The 23,507-nt window shown below is 37.4% G+C and overlaps 1 protein-coding gene across 1 annotated transcript in view; it reads left to right on the forward strand.

Moving 5' to 3' along the window:
* The first annotated feature begins 375 nt into the window (after positions 1–375).
* The window catches only part of LOC120630691 (frizzled-2), a 41,209-nt gene continuing 18,077 nt past the window's right edge, over positions 376–23,507 (forward strand). Inside the window, exon 1 of the mRNA XM_039899969.1 lies at positions 376–772. The gene's annotated coding sequence lies outside the window, so the exon portion shown is untranslated. The remainder of the gene's footprint in view (positions 773–23,507) is intronic.

Here is a 23,507-nt window from a genome sequence, read left to right on the forward strand (position 1 = left end):
TTTCCCCCGTTTTCCCCATTTTTCCCGGTTCAACGTACCTAATGCTGTGTACACACTAATTTCCCTCGGAGACGAATTTAAAATGCGATTGCCGTAAATTGAATCCGGACATTGAAGGAGCGGATTGAATAAAGCGCAGAGAGCACGAGCAAACGTTCGACTACGATAATTCGAAAACGCCTTCCTAATTCCTGAACACGGGATGCCGGCTGCATAATTATTTAGAAAATCTCAAACGCTCCTAGTTTTGTTAAACGACGTGTAACGCCATCTATTGGCGGGATATGTAAAACTGTAGTGACATCACTTTGCCCCCGCGCGTCCCTCCCTCGGCTGCACCGCACTCCCTCGTTCATTCACTCGTCTCAGTCGGTCTCGATACACCCGGTTAGTCCCTCTCCGCGCGTCGTGCCGGGCTGTTGTGTATTTAGTTACGCATCGTTTCGTAAATATCGCTATTCGCTATCATTTGTTTCAAACAATCGCCCAGCTGACTGTGACCTAACAATAACTCGCTTCCAAACTGCACCCGGATTCTTTCCAAGCTACTTGGCGTGGAACTTAAGTGAAAACCACGGTGGAACTGTGAAGAAATCTTCGCTGTCTGAATGTAAAAATATACGCGTCGCAGAGAACCGTTTCCAGCGTGTGACTAAGATCGATACTTTTAAATGATAACATGGTTTCAATTAGGTTTTGTTTAAGACGTCTGTGAAGTTTTGTGTGTTGGATAAACTAGTGTTGTGTTGTGAAGGCTGCTGCTCGGAAAACGGTGAGTTGACTTATCGACTATCGATTTGACGTATTAGGTGATAAGCCGGGATTTGTTTTGTTGATAAGTTGCGAGTAGATTGGGTAATATACCTAGGTATCGTATCTTGCACAGCGTTGCAAGTCGATTAGGTACAATCGATCGGAGGAACGCCGTCGGAAGGTCGTGGCTCGTCCTCTGTTATACTGGTTTATCTTTATTTGGGTATATAAATTATTTGTTTCCCTTCTTTTGTTTACATTGCACTTTAGGTGAACAATTTCTTTAAATAACTTTTGTAAGAATGTGTTTATTACTAGATAGGTTAGGCTAGTTATAGACTAGGTACCTGTAGTCCAACAACAGAAATCTTTTTATTACTTTTTAGTGTAAATTATATTTAAAAATATTAGGTTTTCATTTATTTATCTGAACACTTGGTTTATTTTGTTTTTAAAAACATATTTTACACAAAAAACAAACATTTACGAAATAATTGTTTATTGTAGTACGAAAAAGTTTATAAAAGAAAAACCTGAGATAATGAATGTAGATAGACATGGTATGCTTAGTACCTGCGAATCTATGTACTGAGAAGTCAAAGTTCAGAATCCTCAATACCGTCGTTACTACAATCAAGTCAACTAAGTTCTAAAAAAGTTTTTCTTAACCTTTCGTCAAGTAAGCAACGGCCTAGTAGCTACCAACCGAAGAACAATGATTAAAAACCTGCCTATCTACTTCAATTTACTAAAAGTGACATGCTAATATAGTCCATGGGTTAGGTTGGAGACAGATTCTCATTTCGTTATATCGACGAAATTCCAAAAACACCTCCATTTTAAAAGATGATTTTTGTTTGGCAGGACTTTCTGCCTACGTAATCTGGTAATAGTAAATGAAATTTCATTTTAATTTATTGCGTTACCATTGCAAAGTGCAAACCTACGTTTAACAATGGTGTGTAAAGTTTAAACCCTATAAATGTAATTTCATGAAATAAGGTCGTGGCCGGTAGCGTTCCCGCTAGAATAACTCGCAGAGAAAAATAAAAATTGTTTATCCCAAACAACCGGATACGCTGGAAAGGAACAAACTCCAACCCAGTACAGTGCAGCTAGGGTTTCTACAGAAATTGTGTCTCCAGGATAATCCTGGTTTCCGTTTCGATGTTAAACCTATTTAAAATTTAGCTTCTACTTTTAGATCTTAAAGAAATGGTTTGAATAAACAATCTAGTGATTCTTAACAAAACGGTTATCCTAGAAAATGGCCAGATACTATCTAATATATTACTAAAATAACTCATTTGTCATCGGTGACGAAAGTCCATTTTTTTACCATAGATGAACTTACTAAGTTTCAAAGTCAAATGTGAAAAACGCCCAAAACTTCTTTATAATAAACATCTGTCTATAAAACATTTTATAATTAATTAAGCCCACAATATCACGCAATCAATTTACCTATTTAATTATCTACCTATTCCAAGTTATGTAAAATCGTGAGATGTTTCTTCCAAAGCCACGGAAATAGGGTAAGAAAGGTATAATTTCAATAATTTAGATAGATTTTTGCCTCCACGTCTATTAACCACACTTTAAGAAATAAGAAAGAAACTATCACGTCAAGTAAATAAAAAAAATAGCTATAGTCAATATAAATTAAGTATTCTTTGAAGTAAGAAAGACAGATCGCTGTGATAATCAATAATTTCCTATGGCGACTATTTAACAAACATACAGTCGATTTGAGAACCTCCTCCTTTTTTTAAGTCGGTTTATTCCTATGATAAAAAATATTTTTATAGATTCAGTAATTCTACACATTATTACCCACGGAGGTAGGTTCTACAGACCAAAACACATTTATTTTCTTTCTCATACCTATTAAAAAAATAAGATAGGAAGTCACCAATTTTTATGAACTTTTTGTGGTGCAATTAAAGTATATTCATTAATTCATTTATCTATCGTTTTTGGTGCACTCTTTATTTTCAATAATTCGACGGTTCGGCAGAGGGAATATCGATTAAGCATCTTTACTACCTACTTTTCGCGGCACGTTTTTTTGTCTCTGCCAATATATCCTGCGTTTGGAATAGCCTAGCCGGCACAAGTGCGTTGCACCCAATGGCCGCGCCATCTAGCTATAGACGCCGGCTATAAGCAATGCACTTTCTCATTTGCAAGTCGAAAATAACTAACAACCCGCCTGACTCACGCCTTTATTTATGATTACCTTCGAGCCCACTTTCGCGCCTTCCTTTCGATACACCGATTAGCGGGAATTAATCGTTCGACACTAACGAGATTTACACAGTGAAGGTAGCTCTCAAATTAAAACCTTTTTTTATCTCTAACCACCACCATATTTGGAAGTTACGACGACATGAAAGAATATTTTATACTAGCAGTCCCTCGCGACTACGCCCGCGTATTGATCATCCTTAACAGATCGACTTATGCTTATAAAGGGGAACAACTTTGTCATACATGATTTTATCGAAACTTAAACCGTTTACGCAGCGCACGCAGCGGAATATGTCAAGAAGAAAAAAAACCCTGTTTTTAAAACATTCTTCATTGGTGCTATGCTCCTTTTGATTTCAGCGTGATTATATATTACATCCAGCACTGTATGTTTGTGTGTGTGTGTCTTCCTCGATAAATGGGCAATGGAACACTGAAATAATTTTTCATATCGGACCAGTAGTTCTTGAGATCATAACGTTCAAATAAACAAACAAAAAATTAGTATAAGATATAACCTTATTCCAAAAGGAGAGCCATTTCTCGAACAAAGCTAAAGTTTCAAGAAATAAAACCAATCTAAATAATTGGATAATAAATTCAAAAAACTTTGTTCAAATCCAATTGATAGTGTAGCTCCCGAGATTAGCGCGTTCAAACAAACGACTATAGCTTTATTATGAGCTTTATGCTTCAATATAATAAACGTCATCGGAGCGTCGTTGTGGGTCTCAAGCACCGATAGCCTAGCGGTTAACATTTCGGCCTCCCTTTCGGTGGGATGATCGTTTCATCGTTCTTTTTAGTTTCAGTTTTGTGCGTTTTTAATTTAAACAATGTAATGTCACTAGGCTTAACGGTGAAGAAAAACCTGTATGCCTGAGAGAAGAACATAATTTTTTCAAAAGTCTACCAACCCGCACTTCACTATAGCGTGCCCTAAACCCTTATCCGAGTCTAATGCGTTTAGGCGACACTTGACAGATTAAAAAAAATAAAAAATGAAGTTTTTTTAATAACCAGAAAGACGAACGAACAATAAAAAATATAATAGTATCAAACACAAAATACCACACCTTTTTGAAAAAACCACAAACTAGTTAAGTTATATAACTTCTTTGATTAGGCGTTACTTGCTTAGGCATTACCTTGTCCGTCCTTAGTGAAAACGGGCATAAGTATTAAATAGAGAAAAGCGATCTGTTCCCAGTCAGGGCATACGAATTGAGCTGATGGTGTTCATAGTATGGGCAATGCCCGTTTGTCTGGTGAGATAGTAGCGGTAACCAATCTCACAATAATTATGGGGTCGTTCACACCATTCCTGGCCTTACAATACACTTTCAGCACAATACAGCCTGACAAGGCACGAGGATTCATGGCCGCAAAAATTTATGTGACAGTTTTCTTGCATGCGGAATAACTAATACACGTCGCGGACTGAGAATAATATGCTATTAAATGGAAAATGCTAAATATAATCCGAATAGTATCCGATTTGTCCGTGAGATTTATTATGTATCTAAATTTTATTTAAATTGTCTTTCATTGTTTACTAACTTGAATTTTTTTCCTCAAAGTTATAGTATAATGGAGTTTATATTTGATTTTGTTTTTATTTGATGAATTAGTGAAATGAAAATAAGCCAAGATTCCGCCGCGAAATATTTTTTTTAAATCTTTCATTACGGGTACCAATTGAAAGGGCTTGACTATTAAAATATATTTTATGTTAAATTTTATTTTTATTTTAATAAAATAAAATAGTGTGTATTTAAAATATCAAACCACATGGTATTCGTTAGCGCTGACATAGAGGGAGCATGACGGCATGAGAGAGCGTCATGCCGTTTATAGTCACGGTCTAACTGTCGCGGCGCGAAGATGGATGTTTAATCAAAAAAACGCTTAAACCTTGCCTCTTTTCCGTTGTCTGACAAAGTAATATTGAAAAGCAAAGTTACTTAACGGTATTCTGTAAGGAGCTACTGCGATCGTCTCAAACGGGGGTGTGCCTAAAACGTACTAACAACAATCATTGTTCTTTTTGTTTGCTTTGACGCGTGGGTGCAGCTTTGGAAACAACCAACAAAGCATAGACAAGGCGTAAACAGCACCATCTCGGGGAATTTTTGAGATAGCTTTTGAAATAAATATCGTTGTACCGCTATTTTTAGTTCGATATATCGATAAATTGGGCATCGAAAATGTGAAAAATACAATATATTATTTACAATTGAAACGTTGTCGTTGTCGCCGCTAACTTATTTGTAAGACACCGCTGAAATATAGTCGTAATAAAGTTGACCATTTTCATTGTCTCCTACGACTATGCTCAGTGCTCACCCATATACTTACTTATATTATAGAAACGAAAAGTTAATTGATGGTTTTTCCGACCTTTACGCCTTAACTTAGCAACCAATAGACTGTATTTTGGCATAGAGTTAGTTGAAAGGATGGAGAGGAACATCGGCTACTTTTTTATCCCAGGAAAACGAACGGTTCCCACGGGATTTGTAAAACACCATAATATACGCGGACAAAGGGCGCGGGCAACAGTTAGTATCGATATATTTATCAAATATCAATACTTTTTGGCCTGCCTGCATTCCTATGATAAAGGTCGACACCAATCTTTCCTGCACTGCCTCTTCTACGCTGTAGTGTACACCACTTGATATTGTGGAAATATTAATGTGGTAGCTTCCAAGTTCCAGGAGTACTACCGATATCCTATATCAATATCTATCTTTACAAACAATCAATCCTAGAAAAGTCAATCCTATCCTCAGAAAAGTCCTATTATAGTATAAAGGACTACGTAATCGATAAAAAAGCTTGGGTGTAAATTATTGGTTGCTCTTCTAATAATTTTAAAATGACATTGTGAGATGGTGATAACAAAAAAAAAACACCCGGCTAAGTTTTTTGTGGGTTTCTTCTTAGACCAGGACGCGTTTGGAACCCTCGTAGCTTTAGTTTTAAGTTTACGAATGTGGGTATCGCCATCATCTCACTACCGTGTAATTCTTATGTACGCATCAAAAGTGCCACCTATGGGCCTACTTGAATAAAGATATTTTTGACTTTGACAATCACGCTAATCTTAAATAAAACTTCAACTTCGGACTTACCTAAGGAAGGTTATAGTTTATTTAACATCACACAAACGAAGCATCGCGCTAAGACGCGTAGGGTCGGAATATATAATTTAGAATACTCGTTGAAAGTTTGTATAGGGAAAATTAAATTGTGAACATTTCCACGCGGACGAATTATACTTATAATAAAGCTTTAGCTTGTCGTTATTTTTCCCTAAAATTTGTTTCAATAACGATATTTTTAAGCCATTTTTAATAAAATCATTTATTGCAAAATACACGTCAATTAGGTGTTTCACATTGGTTTAGGGTACAGTGTATTGCCAATTATTTTGCATGCAATGTTACACAATAGACGACATACGCCAAATTAATTGATGTCAAAAAAAAAATACCCATTCAGATGAATGAATTGTCACAGTAATTAATAGCGATTAAGAATAATTTTGAAATTTAACATTTAAACTACTAGGCAAAAGGCAGGCTGTTGATAAATAAAAAATGTATTAAAGTAAAAATCAGCATTTAGAAGTTGAACTGTATGCTATTCTACTTATCGGTGTGGATCGATGGCGACCTTTTTTGTAAGCCACAGCGTAAACTATCCCAGGCGATGGTAACCGTTGCTGCTTCGTATTATCTGACACCTCCTAATTACTCTTAAGGTGTATTGAACATATTAAGTGCATATTGGGACGTATATTTATACATACTGGGGTCAGCGAACGGGGAGCTAATGAACGTCACTAGGGTTAACTTATTATTACATACCTACACGGGTTTTTGAGGTTTCTTTAATTCCACTATAAGTTAGCCCTTGACTGTAAGACCACGTAGTATAAAATGGTAGCGGGCTAACATGTATTATTTTTTTATAATTAATAATTGTAAGAGAAAAACCAACGCCTATAAACAAGAACAGTACACAGCATTGCGAAAATGCTGCTTAGCGGCAGAAATAAGCATGTTATGGAAGTTAGTAATATTAAATCCTTATACCACGTTTTTGTCGGTTGGCTAGTAACATGCCATGTCCAAACCAACCTAGCTACAACCAGACCAATCCAGAGAAAATTCGGAAATTTTAAATTCCAAAACTACTCCGGAAGGACCTCCCACTTATTAAGAGCAAAGCGCTCATAACTCCGTCGACTAGCATAGACCGGGGACAAAAATATATCTCCCGATTATATCCCCTGACTAAGGATAAAATTAACATGTCCACAAGCCAAAGCACAAAATTATTTGCATATGATTTCTAGTTGTGATGAAATTTTGTTCTTTCCCCGCTGAGAAAAATGTCTTCTGCTCAGACTAGCCGTGCTGGGATGAATAGAAACATTATAAAAAAGATTAATTAATGAATACACTTTTATTGTACACCATAGAGAAATTCAAAAAAACAAATACAAATAAGCGTTAAGGTAGAAGATATAATTTGGCGGCCGTATCGCTTAATAAAGCGATCTCTTCCAGACAACCGTACACGAGGCGTAGAAGAAAATGCTTTAAATGCTTAAGAAGGATCACAATAGTTTAAATTGTAAACGCTGGCAACCCTAATCACGACTTAGTGCCGACAATGCAGTATTTGTCTCTACGATGGGCCATTCACAAATTTGTGCGTGCATAAGACCCCGTCGGATTACGCGCGCGTTTTTCATTTGCATTCATTGTTCGAGAGGCCGCGCCTACTCATTTGACATGTAAGGTATGGCTGGATATATTCGTTTATGTTCCGAGTACATGGATGGCTTATGCCGTAGACGTTCAAGTAAATTGTTCAAACAGTTTTATCAAATCGGCATGATCTTTCGGGCGACCACACATGATCGTGCAGGCTTGAAGAAGAGTCAGTTCTGCATCGAAGCGGGCAAGAGCAATAGTCAGTTTAGTGTTTGTGTAAAGACCCAAAAAAAGACTAAAAAGTGGCAAATGAATAGAGTATTCCGCCGACGACGGCAGTTCAGAATACAGTTGTTGTTATTCGCTGTGAAGAACCACATAGTATTAATAGCTTAAATTCCGCCAAACTCATTTAGCAGCACTCGGCAACCGAACGAAATTGAGAATAACTAACTTTTACATAAACAATGCTTTTAAATTTACTTACGCAGGTAAAGTTTTCATTGTCACCGACGCACAATGCCTATTCAGCGGGTAAATTAAAACGTGGCGACTCGCAACAATTACGAGCAGCTACACGGAGCTACAATTGTCTTAGAGGAGAATATGTAAAACAAACAAACAGACTGCGGCGGGAACCGAAAAAAAATCAAATTAATTTTCCTTGTTACCTCGAGATGCCTTGAATTCTTTTCTTTTCCTTTTTCTTAGAACTATACCTTGATATATGGGCAAGTTATTACACAATGTAAAGCGGTGATAGCCCAGTGGGTAGGAGCTCGACATCCCTTCGGGGGGCCGAGTTCGAATCCCAGCACGCACCTTCAACTCCTCTAATTTATGTTGCGTTTTAAGTAATTAAAATATCATTTGCTTCAACGGTGAAGGAAAACATCGTGAGGAAACCCGCATGCCTGAGAGTTCTACATAATGTTCTTAAAGGTTTGTGGAGTCCACCAATCCGCACTGGGCCAGCGTGGTGGACTTTGGCCTTAACCCTTCTTGGCACTATCCCGTTCTCTTGCTGTAAGTCCTATCCTATCTACAAAGGTTGTAATAGATTGCTTGCAGCAAATAAGGCCGCCTTTGCATGTCTACATTGTGTTCTATATACTCCTCACTGTTTCTTTTCCTGTATGTTATATGTGAAATAAAGTGTTTCTTCTTCTTCTCTTTTTGAAATATCAGTTAATAAATTAGTAGTTGCGGCTTAATAATTTAATTGCGGCGTAATTGCGGGGTAATGTTTTTATAGTTTCAGTTAGTTTTAATTATTGAATTAGTTTTATAAATATTTCCTGAGCGGAAACATTGTAATCAAAATCAATCAATTAGTGTCAACATATAAGTTGAGCAGGATTAATCAAAGCTGCCATTTTCAATACTAAACGCGGAACAGCCGAGTGTAATCGTTTGTCTAAATAATATTTCGATTGTTACTTACCGTGACCTTATTTAATTATTCTAGAATTCTACTTTAGATTAAAAACAGGCTGTGGCCCGCTACATTGTCTGCTCCTAGCACACAGTCGATGTTATTGACAATATTGATTTTTATAGACCCGGTTCTCTTTAAAAAAAATACCGTGTAAAAAAAAACAACAATTAGCGTTCTCTGTGCTACTACTACCATCTACTGCAAACACAAACCCATCTGCCTAACGGGGTAGTAATGGGCAAAACCTCCCCTAGGAAGAGGCGGTTAGCATAAGCAGGAGAAAAATAAAACTTCATCATACTATATCCCCCATCATAGGGATACAATTAACGTGTCCACCTGCCAAATCAACAGGAAATAGGAGAAGTTTACCCCCGTTTATTGTTACACGTATGTTATTTGGATATTATTTCCACTTGCGCGCCAGTGATTGGAGAGTTGATTAAGCTTAAATTTTATCGTTTTCCCGGGGAGAATAATATCTCTTGTCCGTTATAGCCTTGTAGTAGACTGTGGAAAAAAGCAACTGCTGAGTTTCTTGCCGGCTTCTTTTCGGTAGAATCCTCCTTCATTACCGGTGGTAGTCATTACAACCAGACAGATTATACGTGTCAAAAGTGCTTATATTATGCCTACTTAAAATATATGAATTAAGAGTTTTGACAGGCTATTGCTGATTTTACGATTTCTAGGCCCTTTTGCCTAATGTCGTCCTTTTCACTGTCAAAAGTGATCAAGTAGCCTCTGATAGTTGCCCCATCGCTTTTCCAGGGACGCCAGCTATTAGCGAGGCCCCGCCGCGCCGCCGGCGCTCACTTATCAAATTATTTATACATGCACCCACCGCTCTGCCAGCGGGCCACCCATCGCTTACCAACTAAGGCATCCAGCATTTTACATTGCACCCTTCCTTAGGCGTTGACTACATGAGACTCCGTTAACGATGTGATGATTACCAAAACCAGTCAGTATTAATAAACCGACGCGGTCTGGAAAAGAAAAACCGATCTTGAGAATTTATTTTTGGCTCGATGTTGGCTTAATATAGGGGAGTAACGTGCACAGTATACATCTATAAACCATAACCCACCAATCCGCACTGGGCCAGCGTGGTGGACTACGTCCTTAACCCCTTCTCATTGTGGGAGATCCGTGCCCTGTTGTGGACCGGTAATGGTTTGATATGATGATGATAAACCATTAAGACTTTTAATATCATACAATTTCCACAGTAAAATCTGCCGTCCGAATCTATGGTAGGTACTCGTACTCGTAGAGTCACACTCCTATACTCCGTTAATCCTGTATTGTGTACATGACTCTCAAGAGCTTGCGTTACTTTCGGCCACAGTAACTCCTCTCAAATGGTTTTTTTGCACATACATTTGATAAACATACATTTGCACAATAAATCACACGATTATGTACCAATCGAGTAGTTTATATTCTTTTTTAAATGCACGTTCGGAAAGTTCGACGAGCGAGAATAAGCGCAATGAACGAGCGAACAAAAAAAGCAAAAAAAAATGAGCACGTTGCAATGTTAAACTCCTTTTATAAATATATCTAGTCATTCATTTTTGTGCTCCGTTTCGGTAAGATTGTCCTCAGCAAAGTCACTTATATTTCAGTAAGCTGAGCCGATTCAGTTATCCGAGCTATAGTACCGCCGGTGTCATGTAACCCGGGCCTTAACACCACAGTAAGGTAGTTTACGACTTGCTGTGTGTTATGTTTGGAGGTATTTTGGGAATAACTAATCTGTGATGGACACGGGGGTTAGTCAATACCACCATTTGGTATTCAGTTGGTAATTGATTGCGGTGCCTGTTGTTTTGATGTTTAACGTCAATTGCACCTGTCCTGCCTGCTAATCGACTTGAGTTAGTTTTTGAGCCGTGAGAACATTTCTCCACAAAATTATTTTAAGCGTTATCCTTACTTAATATAATGAATGCTACTGTGTGTTTCTTTATTCTTCCTCCATGCTAAGTAAGCAGTTAACTTGATTTTTGTTATAGAGTTAGTTGAAAGGACAGTGAGTAACATGGCTACTTTTTATTCCGGGAAAACAAAGTGTTCTCACGGGATTTGTAAAAAATCGCAATAAATGCAGACGAAGAACGTGGTTAACAGCTAGTTTCTAAATAATATATTCTGACACATTACAAATACTTAGTTATCGTCATAAACCTCATCCTAATCCGGATCCTGCTGGACTCTGACTGTTCTTACACTAACTTTACACTTTCTTTACAATATATTATTTATAACGCCTAAAACCACCTCCAATTGTGTTTTCAATTCAACCGGAAACCCTTTGAAATATAAACATAAAATTTCATCAAAATCGGTCCAGCCATTTCGGAGAAGAATGATATATATATGGGTATTCTTCTCACCGTTTGAACCTTCCTTGGACTACCAAAATATTTTAACATAAATTAGTCAAAGCTGTCCAACCGTTCTCGAGGTTAAGTTAAACTGACGAACAGCAATTAATTTTTATTTATATAGAAAAAAAAGGTGAACCATAGTTGTAACCATGTAACTGCACATCATTACTCCAGCTAAACGTAAAGTTTTTATTACCTCCGCTTTTAAAATAGCTCGACGTGTGGGGTTTGAACCTGCTACTTACTGCTTAACCGTTAAGCTATCGAGGTTATATTATCTGTTACCCATACAAGCTTCAAACAGTAGCTCGCAGTCATAGCCGGGCAGCGCTGTATTATCATATGCAGTCCACAACGAGGCACTTATGCACAACCGCTCGTTAACTCCAAACACGTGTCCCCACAACGGATTGTTTATTAAATATTCCCGACGCGACTCTCACTGCAGAGTTAATCGACTCGCTTCTAATATAAACAAGCTCACAATTAGCCCAGCATTCACTAACCTAACTATCATAACTAATTTTAAAACGGCCGATTGGCGCAGTGGGCAGCGACCCTACTTTCTGAGTCCTGCTGTGTGTTCGAATACCACAACTGGAAAATGTTTGTGTGATGAACACAAATATATTTCAGTCAGTGTCTTTATAGGTATTATAAGTATTTCTGTATAATATTATTCATCATTAATCTTAGTACACCAGCTAAGCTTACTTTGCAAGATGGCGATGTGTTTATTGTCGTAGTATCATCATCATTATATCAACCCATTCCCGGCCCACTACAGGGCACGGGTCTCCACCCACAATGAGAAGGGGTTAAAGTTAGTCCACCACGCTGGCCCAGTGCGGATTGGTGGACTTCAAACACCTTTGAGATCATTATATAGAACTCTCAGGTATGCAGGTTCCCTAACGATGTTTTCCTTTAACGTTGAAGGAAGTGATATTATTGATTTATTAAAACGCAATTAACTTTGAAAAGTTAGAGGTGCGTGCTGGGACTCGAACTCCCCCCTGAAAGTGAAGACGAAGTCAGTCCCACCTACTGGGCAATCGCCGCTTCTTCTTCTTATTTATTTATTATTATTTTACAAATGCGAAAGTGTGTCTGTTTGTTTGCTTTCACTTGATTTTTACCAAGAGCTAATTGAAAGGGCGGAGAGTAACAAAGGCTTCTTTTAATTCCAGGAAAACAATCGGCTCCCGCGGGATTTGTAATAAACCGTTATAAACGCGGATAAAGACTGGAGCATTAGCTAGTAAATTATATAAATATGTAATAAAAATTAAGTATAATTTCCGCAAAAACCAGTAAAATCTGTAGGGTGCAATTTCTTCAATCTATATACTCCACACCAAACTAAATTTCCAAAATGTAATTTGTACGCATATTTCGCTCCTACACCGGAACATTCTAAGAAGGTGTTGCCTAGCAATAAACAATTGTTACGCAATAAGCAATAATTGTTCATTATTAAGTCATAATAATCATACTTGAATCATGGGCAAAGATTTTCACCACTTCAGCCGCAGCAAATCCCATGTGGCATACCAAATCAGTCTTAACTTCTAACACAAAACAATTCAATTCATGTCCACAAAACATAACGTCATTACTAGCTCCAAAAATAAATAAATCGCATTTATTTTCCTTAACCCCAAATAAACATTTTTTAATAGGATTAAAAATTAGATTAACCTTGTGTTTTTGCGCTAATTCGATATCGCACAGTAATTAATAATGATATTCTACTTTCCAAATCTTTGTTCTGACTGTTTCGGCGTAACATACATGCGAACTTCATCAATCATCCATACGCAAAGATACTAATGACATTTCCCCGCTTATACCATTGTCGGTGAATTCCTATCTGTAAGTAGGTACTGCGGGGATTTAGATGAGTTTTCTTTCAGTGCCATCAAATTTGCTTAGAGTTGACTTCAAAAAAGAAGGCAGACAGCCTATAAGGCTCTTCTTACATCATCATCAGCCTGTATGTATCCACTCCTGGACATAGACCTCTTTTAAACAACACCATGTCTACGTACTCTCAGCCTGTGGCAGCCAGCCATGTCGATGGCGGTCACTTTCCGGAAGTCTACTCTAAATCTAATTGAGAGAGCAAACACTTATTTTGGTCTACACTCAAAGACCTTTCGAGTCCAACATCCACCGGTCCTCCGAAAAACGTGACCAACTTCAGCGTTCCTTAAAAGCTACCGCATCCGTTGCTTTGGTTCTTAAGATAATTACCTGTTCATTTCTTCTCTTATATTTATTGTAAATATTAATTTTAGTTTGTTACTATGATTTCCCTAGAAAAATATATTTTTTGTTTGTAGTTTACAAATAAAAAAAAAACTTAAGAAAATATAACTAATTTCTGGACTGAGAAAGACATTACAAGCACAGTTCTTTCCGTAGCAGGATGAGATGCTTCAACTTTATAGATTAGCCTTAGCACCTAATCTTCACACTATCATCCCTATGCTGGACACAAGCTCTAATGGTAAAAGATTTTAGGCCAAAAACCCACCAGGCTGCTACAACGTTAGGTTTGGACGCGACGCACCGGAACACAACACACACAACAATTAGGGTATCTGTCGGTACAGTGGTAACTAGCCAGGCCGAATGCTCTCACCAGATCAGCCCAGAGAAAACTCAAAATTATAAATTCCCAAATTGCCCCTGCTGGGAATTGAACCCGGGACCTCCTACTAAATTCACAGCGCTCACCGTTGCGTTGAGGTCGTCAAAAATATCGGTCGATGAGATAATATATCTAATTCAAACGATTGTAAAACGTTCGCGGCCGGTATTCATTTCTTACGGCTTTCATTCGAGCCAATTAGAATTGGAACGTTCCGTAAACTACTATCTGGGCCAATTATTACAGCTCAGTGCAAACAGTACACTGATTGTAAATTCCTATATTGTTGCAGCGCCCACCAACGTTATAGAACAGCGGCTTTCTAAGCGATTTCTTGATAACATTTTATAGACTAAACACTGTAATTAAATTCACATATTTTTGTTTGTTTATATTGCCAAACATTTATTCTTATTTTGTTACAGCTAAGCTGTACAGCTATAACATGCTGTTAGTACCATACCAAAATGTTTGTATTCATGAACCTTGATCATAAAATACAAAGCAATTAATTTTCTTAAAATGTTTCGCTAAGATAATGCTGAGATACAACTTTATAACTTAGTTAAGGATTAGGATTTACAATAAAATCACTTGCTGATAACTTAATGGCGATGCACCGCTATCATGTGTGCCAATTCCCTCGAGTTATCTTATAGAAATAGGATGAGAAAATAAACGGAATCTGTTCCTGACATCTGTCAGTTGGTCATATTATACAGCTGACATAACCTTGCTTCGTATGCAACACCACCATCTGTCTGCGGAAAACACTTCGCTCACATAGCCAGGATAGAATCGAGCCGTATACAAAGCTGATGCTAACAGGGAAGATCGAAGGAAAAAAGCACGCGGTCGGAGCGAAGCAGCGCAATATCAGTAAGGAGTCACGAATAAGGGAGCGAAGAAGTATGAATTACAAAAAATAAAAATTGTATTCAAAAGTAGCTGCGTTCGCGGTTTAAACGCGGTGATTAAGATAGCTATAGTTGTAGATAAAATCGAAGTGAAATTCAGTATTTCACAGATAACGCGCGATTCATGGATTGTTTCGGAGTGAAAAGTTACATCGTCCATTCAATCTCCACTTGCCAGGAACTTGTTCTCAGACGAAGAACTAGATATAATTCGAGCGGGACACTTAATATCAATTTGGCCACATATAAGAACCCGCAGCAAGTAGTCCGGCAGCCGGCAGCGGCCAATATCAATAAATCATGCGTCGATAAGGCGCGTAATTAACGCGGCCGATCGATCACAGATACGCCACTATCGCCCGCGCGCCTTACATGTGTTCACACTGCGATAACTACAGCTCCTTGGACTGGTGGGCGCTAAACTGAGTTCCAAAGTACTTGATATATTTTTAGCTCTGGTCCGCATTTACCACTAAAAACCTCCTAGAAGTAGTAGAGCTCCCCGTAGAAAAACTAACGCTATGCCTATTTCTATCCCCAAGCAAAATTGCTGTTTTCTGGTCTTTCGGCGTCTTTGACAAGGGATGCAATTAACGGGCCCACCTGCTGAAGCACGGGAACATGGAATATTAGACGTTTTTCCACATATATTATTTGGATATTATTTCCACTTGTGAACTCAACACTGGCGTGTTCTGAGAGTTGAAAAAGCTGAGGGAGAAGATAAATTCTTATCATTTTCCCGGGGAGGCACATGAGTCTTAACATATACGCCTCAGGTTGATAAACCCCAACCTGACTTGTAGAGCATATAAGCGATGGTTTTCTACAGGGTCATTCGCTTAATCCGTCAATTATTGCAAAAAAAAAACCACACAGCACAGTAGCAGTTTAATTTCAGAACACTCTTTATACCACTCTTAAGATCATTGGTGTCCTAGGTATCAACAACGCAAGAGAAGTCCAATTTCGCACTCATATAGCTTCAAAACGTTTGTATTGCTCAAAAGAGCGAAACGCTACTTCAGATATAAATATCAACTAATTCGAATTCATATTAAAAACATACAAACTTTTTGTTTTCGAATTCAAATTAAAAACATACAAACTCAAATAATACTATATGTAGGTATAGTATAGTAACTGTAAGGCACTTTACTTTACATCTACATTTACTTCTACATTGATTTTCCACTGTAGTGTGATAATCAAATATCTACATAAGAGTTAAGGAGCTCTTAAAAAACTTGGCTGTGTATTCTTTTTACTGCCACCATCTCACAGCGTCTAAAAACTACCAGCACTTCAGATCCAAATATTATCGTTCATGTAGATAATCCATCGTATTATAAAAGGATTTTTTTCGTTGATAAGAACGGGTGACTGTCCTTTTTACTAACCGCTTAAGATTTTGTCGTCGCCTGTACAGGAATGCTTTATGCAGTGTCCACTCGAAATGTGTAGTGATAAAGAATATTTTCGTACGCGATACCCGTTATCAGCCGTTATCAGCAATCTGTGTACACGCTATACCGTGTAACGCCTCTATTACAACTTTACGATATGTTTTCCTTGCAGCAATAAAACTCTGTTCAATCTCGCTGATCGGTATAAAGCGGCGGGTAAATATTGTAAAAGGTTTAGTGGTATTGCTGCTACTGTATCTACAAGTGGCGCTATGATACTCACCTGCAAATAATTCCTGTGCTTTGTACAACGTGTAACAGAATTACGAAATATCATTGAAGGATGCATAAGTATATTTCATAAGGAATCACCCTGTAAAAATATTAAATCAAAAGAAGTATATTTATTTTTATAAGTGTTTATTTATGACAACCCTATTGAAGATAAAAGACCGACACGCACAGTATCTACGCTACGCGACGCCTAATGAAGTGGAAGGAGCCACATGATTTTAATTTTGCATGGGATGTTAGGGCTGTATCTGATTTATTTGGCTAATGCACAGAAAAACGTAAAAAAAGGGACTTAGCCGTAATATATTATTTAACAATATTGTAGTGCGATAATCATACTGAATTTGTCTTAATTTTATTGATACTAGGTGTGAGTTCCATAGAAAATCTAAAAAAGGCGCTGACATTTCTTTATATGTAATGTAAGCTGTTGTGCATTTAATAGTATTAAATACGACTGTTATAGCTATTCTTGCTTTAAATAAAATATTTCGGATAACATTTTATTCAAAGCAAGGAATTGATATTTCGAACTCAATCACTAAAGTTATTGGTTTTCTCAGTAGCAAAATAACGGAAATAGGTCCCAAAATCTCGGACAAGACAATATTACGGGACACTTGACGAATAGCGTTTCTATATTATAATCGATCGTAGCTTCGCAAGAAGTGTTCCGGGCTACTTTATAACGCGTGGAAACGGTAAAACAGAAATCCCGCGGGGACTGCTATAGCCTATTATTTCTGGATATTGTTGATCTTGTAAATACACTTAAGCAATGTGCCAGAACTATCTTAGTACAAAAAAACAGTGTTTCTAACTATATTAGAATAATACTATAAAAAAATAAAAACTAACGATCCTGAATACCTAATATTTTAAAAGAGCATGCTTTAATGGTCGCCAAATATTTGAACAAAGCTTGAAATATTCCATGGGCACTGCTGGAAAGTGTCACTCCCTTTGTTTCTAAACTCCCTTTTTTCGTATCGATCCCCGCAGGTAACCGGGAGCGGATGATTTATTACCAAGCTTGTTTGTTCAAATAATCGATCCCAAACAAACCCACGCCCCAAGGGAACGTTGCCCCTAAAGTTATGTGATTTAGGACTATTTTACCGTAAACCTGTTGACCCATCTCGGGTTAATGGCAGGATAACGAAAATACCACGTGTGTGCTGGGATATTTATATTTCGCTTCATTGATTATAAAAACCCAAGAAAAGTATTTACACCACAGTTAGTTGGAAATATGGACTAGTAGCATGTGACTTACAGCTCCGATGAGAGTTCGCTAACTTAGGTCCCGTTTAGGTAATGTTTGCACATCTTACTGCGAGAAAGAACAGGCAATACTAATATGTAATAAAATCAAATAAATAAATATACTACGACAGTACACACATCGCCATCTAGCCCAAAGTAAGCGTAGCTTGTGTTATGCAAGCTTTGTTCAAATCGTAAAACATCATAAAAACATTAAACCTTCAAGGGTATATACCATAAAAACATTAAACTTTCAAGTGTCTCCTGTAGAGGGCCGGTAATAGGTTGATATGGTGATGATGATGACCTTTGAAGGTTCATTAAGATCCTAAACTACGTATTATTGTGTGTGCCAGAAACTATATTATTGATTTAGTGTACATTTATATGCTGGACGCTGAATTGGGATGGAGGTTAAAGCAGGGCGTCGGGGCGAGCTGGCTGGTTCACGGCTCATTTCGCTTGTTACAGTGCGCGCGAGAGCTTTTGTCAATAATCACTAAATATATCCAAACTGGATCAGTTAATATGTACACACACTAAACAATGAGGCGTGACTCATCGACAGACAGTAGCGCCTACAGAGTTTTTGAGCAGCAGGCCGATTCTGTATCTCAGTTGATTTCAAATTTAGCTAGCCACTTTAGACAGTTGCCACCAGACCACTTGTTGACTGTGACCACCAGACTGCCCACAGTGGCTAGCTAAATTTGATGTACACTGAGATAAATAGCCATGCAAGGTAAGCATATACGTGGGAATATGGAATAAAATAGAAAATGCTTATAGCGCCGAATAATCGCACGGACTGAATTTAGTGATTGTAATACATATAGCAAATAACCTTTCTGAAGTGCTCTTTGGCGCACTGGCGAGCGATGTAGGTTAGCCCGCTTTTATCTTAGACTGCATAACGCACTATCATGCGAAACTGCAATCAATAGCTTAGTAATAGAGGAATTAAAAAAACAATCATGTTTATAAAGTAGATGTAATGTACATTTCCGACGTGAATTAAAGGACGAAAGTAGCAGTGTTTTCGTATAAAACTCTCCAGTCATTCCCGCGACTTTGCGTCCAATCTACTTGTTTTTGCTTCAAGGGGAGAGAGCCCCCGACTGCGATTATACCACCCCAATAGCTTACGCGGTTTAGCAACCATACAGTTGAATGAAGCCTGATGGCTTCAGTCAACCAAGGGCGACTGCTACCTTTATACCTAATTAATTATTCAAATGTTATTTAAATTTGTCTTTGATACTTGGATTAAATTACATTTATTATCATTTGTGTATCATTGCAAACCTTCGATTACTATAATTGCACTCCGGTCTTAGCAAACAATATCTAGCTAGCAATGTTGAACCTCATTGCATACTGTAAGTCCTATCTACAAAGGTTGCCCGTAAGAGATCGCTTACAGCAATAAGGCCACCTTGGCACTCCTATACAATGTCCTTTACTGTTAAATTCTTACTGTCTCTTTTCCTTTATATCTTGCATGCAAAAAAATATTTCTTCTTCTTTTTCTTCTCATTCACACTTGTTGACTACAAAACTCTGCTTTAGCTACTGTTCCGTTACTAGTTTCGGCAATAGGCAAAAATCTAGCAACGCTGTTTTTGCTGGTAGCTGACTCTTTATTAATAATGCTCCAATGATGGTATGTTTAACCACTATTGTAACATATCTTCTAATGACAAACACTGAATCTAAGAATCCCTCGTTATCAGTAATCGTCATAAACAGTAGACCAACGAGTCAGACTTTCTGTATGTTTGCTACACTATGGCCTGAGCCGATACCTTCGCAGCTCCCTTGCACTACCATTAATATAATTCTTAGCCCTTTTGACCCTCTCGCTATTTCTACAAAAGCTATCGCTTCGTAACGACCGTTGTGTTAGCCATTTACTTCAAGATTTTTCTTTTTCAATTAATTCTCAAAGTTTTGTTGGAGGTGACGGGAAGATTTTGTTTTATATTCTATTTCTTTAGAAAAATTTCTTAGGGCGTTTGAATAATATCATCAAATACATATGTTATTGTATAACTCCTGAACTACCATAGTGGTAGTTCTCGGGCAAGATAATGAATCAGGCAAATCAGAATGTAGAACCTAGCTCTGTAAAAAACACAAACAATCTTATCCCACCGGAATTATGTAATATTCCAGACTATAATATATCTCGATGTCACTGCTAAATTTCATACAGATCTGTTGAACAGCTGTTCCGGCGTGATTGAGTGAGAGACATCCATCCAAGCTTTAGCAATTATAATCAACAATACCCTACACCAGTCTAAAGGACTAAAGGGCTCTCTTTGGCCTCGGCTTTATCACCACGCTGGGCAGACGGGTTTATGATCGCAGTCGATAGTAGCAGTCGCACAGTGGACTCTGCTGCCCGTTCTTTGAAACTTGTGCCGCTTGGATCTAGCGGCTACCTGCGACGCGCTTAATGTCGTTTGTCCACCTTGTTGGGGTCGACGCTTACCGGTGCAGAGCTGCCATTCCAGCACCTTAAGACCCCAACGTCCATCCTTTCTCCGAACGATGTGCCCCGCCCATTGCCACTTTAGCTTCGCGACTCGTTGAGCTGTGTCGGTAACTCTGGTTCTTCTACGGATTTCCAAATTTCTGATTGGATCGCGTAGCTAAGTGACTCTGAGACTTCTTATGAGGCCCATAGCGACCATGTTTCATAGCCACTCACCACTGGCAACACGCACTGTTCGAAGACTTGGTTTCTTAGCTTTATGGATTATATGGGTGGGTGACAAAACACGTCAATCCTTATTATTGCTGAACAACACACGCCATAAAAAGAATGTCGACACGATTAAGTATTAATATTATTCCAACAATAAAATATCCGATACAACGACCGCGGACTGGTTCGCAAGTGCTTTCAGTATACACAGTAATAGTCAGTTGACAACTAATCACTGGACATTAGTTGTTGGACGGATAGAAGGCGAACCAGTTCTGTATCGAATTATCTATATCACATTCTTTAATCGATGACAGGTTCTCACTGATCCACATTAGTGTGATGCAACAAAAGATCGGCCAGTGTTCTATAGTATATATGTAAACACTTTATTGTACACCACAAAAACAGAAACTTATAATAACGAGATAAAAACATAAAACTTAAATATAGGTATGTTCAAAAACGCAGACCGCCTTTTTTATATATCAATATTTATGTTAGCAAAAGAGTTCCCAGTTCTCCCAGACTACCTTTAGGCTAGGGCTAATAAACAAAGTCAAAGTCAGATATTTCTTCATACTCGTAGATGGCACTTTTGATGCGTACATTACATGTAAAATATGACTTAGAAGTGAATTGACGGCGATAACTAAATTCGTCAACTTAAAGCTAAAGCTGCGAGGGTTCCAAAATCGCCCTGGTCTAAAAAGAAGTCTACAACAAACTTAGCCGGTTGTTGTTTTTTTTTTGTTATCACCATCACGCATTGTTATTTAACATACATACATACTCATAAGTTAATGAACTAAACCTATACGTTATTATATTAATTATAATAATATTATACAACATAAATAAAATAAACTTACGCAACACTAAAATGCATTTTATCATAAATAAATACAAATGAATGTCGCTACTAATGCATTTTGCAAAGTAATGATTTTTGACGACGATTTTAAATTTATCTAGAGTTTTCGCCGTTGCGTTTCGATAAGAAGCTCATACCATAAGCCCTGCCCTGACCGTAAAAGAGTTTTTATTTTTTTTATATGTATGTTTTACGGCCCTATTATAATACTCTTTTAACAAGAAAATAAATAACAATTTTTAGTATTCAACTGAAATTAAAGCCCTTTACAGCAATATCACCTGGTGATAGGTGATGCTGAAGTCTCAGATACACCTGACCTGTTAGGGTAGGGCAGTTATGTTAAACTCATAACCCTAATTGGCGGTAGTAGTTCTCCGGACGAGCTCTGGCACAGCAACCTCTGCTACTGTCTCTAAACATTAAGTATATTTATTTACGTCACTCATCCCCGTTTTTTTAGTAAAAATTCTAACTCACCGCACCATCTTTCATTCGACCACTTCTCTCATATTGTATCAATCATCGCACAAAACAAAATAAAGCGAGAAACGTTTTTAAAAACGTCTCGTTAACGTCTTCCATTCCAAAAATAGAACGTCACTGTCACAAGGAAAATTATGTTTAAAATATGCACCCAAGCGGATTGGCATACAGGTAAAAGATAAAAAAAACCGTCAAAGTGCGAGTCGGACTCGCGCAGAAATGGTTCCGTACCATTACCTACAAAAACGGCAAAAAATCATGTCTGTTTTATGAAAGTCTTTTAATTTTTTTAATTTTTTAGTAATTGTGTAGAAGCGGTGTTAGCTCACCTTGGAGTAGGATACTTTTTATCCGGGATAAGAACCGAGGTGAACTTTTTTTCGAGCTGAAAAAATATCCTTTGGTTGCATAGGGAAGACTTTATATCCCGGTACTTGGCGACATTTTGGATACGAATAACATGCATCCTGAAAACGGATAAATGTAACTTTTAATCCTGGAAAAACAAAGATTCCCGCAGGAAAAAAAGCGGATAAAAATAATTAAAGTGTTATGAAATGCACAGCAGTTTTTTGGAATTTCAAACCGTTCTAGACCATATGTATAATAAACAGTGAACACCTACTTATATTTATTAATGTATCGTGTAGACGCGACGTTGGGTCACCTGTCATGACATATTGAAGGTGTAAGGGTCGGCACAGATCTAAAGATAACCATTTTATTTTAGGTCTTCTTACAAGGGTCGCTTTTTTGTGCCCATAACCATTGAAATATTACTAAAGGGCCACCAATAAATAAAACAATGTAAGATAAATTGCATTGTCTTTTTTAGATACATAGATTCCAATGCTAGATTTTTTATTTATTCAAATGTTTCAATTGTAATCCAATACTTTTATTGTTTTAGTTTGTTTTTACATAAAAGCGTTAGTAAAAGTTAGCCATAGTTAATGGAACCTTTTTTTTCATAAATATTTAATTTTTGGATTTTTAACGCACGTCTTAAGTTTAAATATTAAAATGGTCCCAAAATAGAAATACCTTAGGTTCTGCACAATTATACTAATTAGGATCTTATGAGAAATTAATAAAATAGGAGGTTTTTTTCTCTTTGAGTATATGTTTTTTTTAATAAAGTTTGAACTTAAATCATTCTTTATTCGACTAGAAGAAAACAATTGAGATTACATAAAAACGTTTCATTTGAACTAAATACTACCTTATTATTGCCTAAAGCTATTAAAGATTTGCCATTTTTAAAATTCAAGGCAAAATTAGGTGAGTGGTTGGTTGATAAATGATATTACTCGGTACGATAGTTCTTG

The sequence above is a fragment of the Pararge aegeria genome, chromosome 16, assembly GCF_905163445.1.
Source record: "Pararge aegeria chromosome 16, ilParAegt1.1, whole genome shotgun sequence".
NCBI classification, from domain to species: domain Eukaryota; kingdom Metazoa; phylum Arthropoda; class Insecta; order Lepidoptera; family Nymphalidae; genus Pararge; species Pararge aegeria.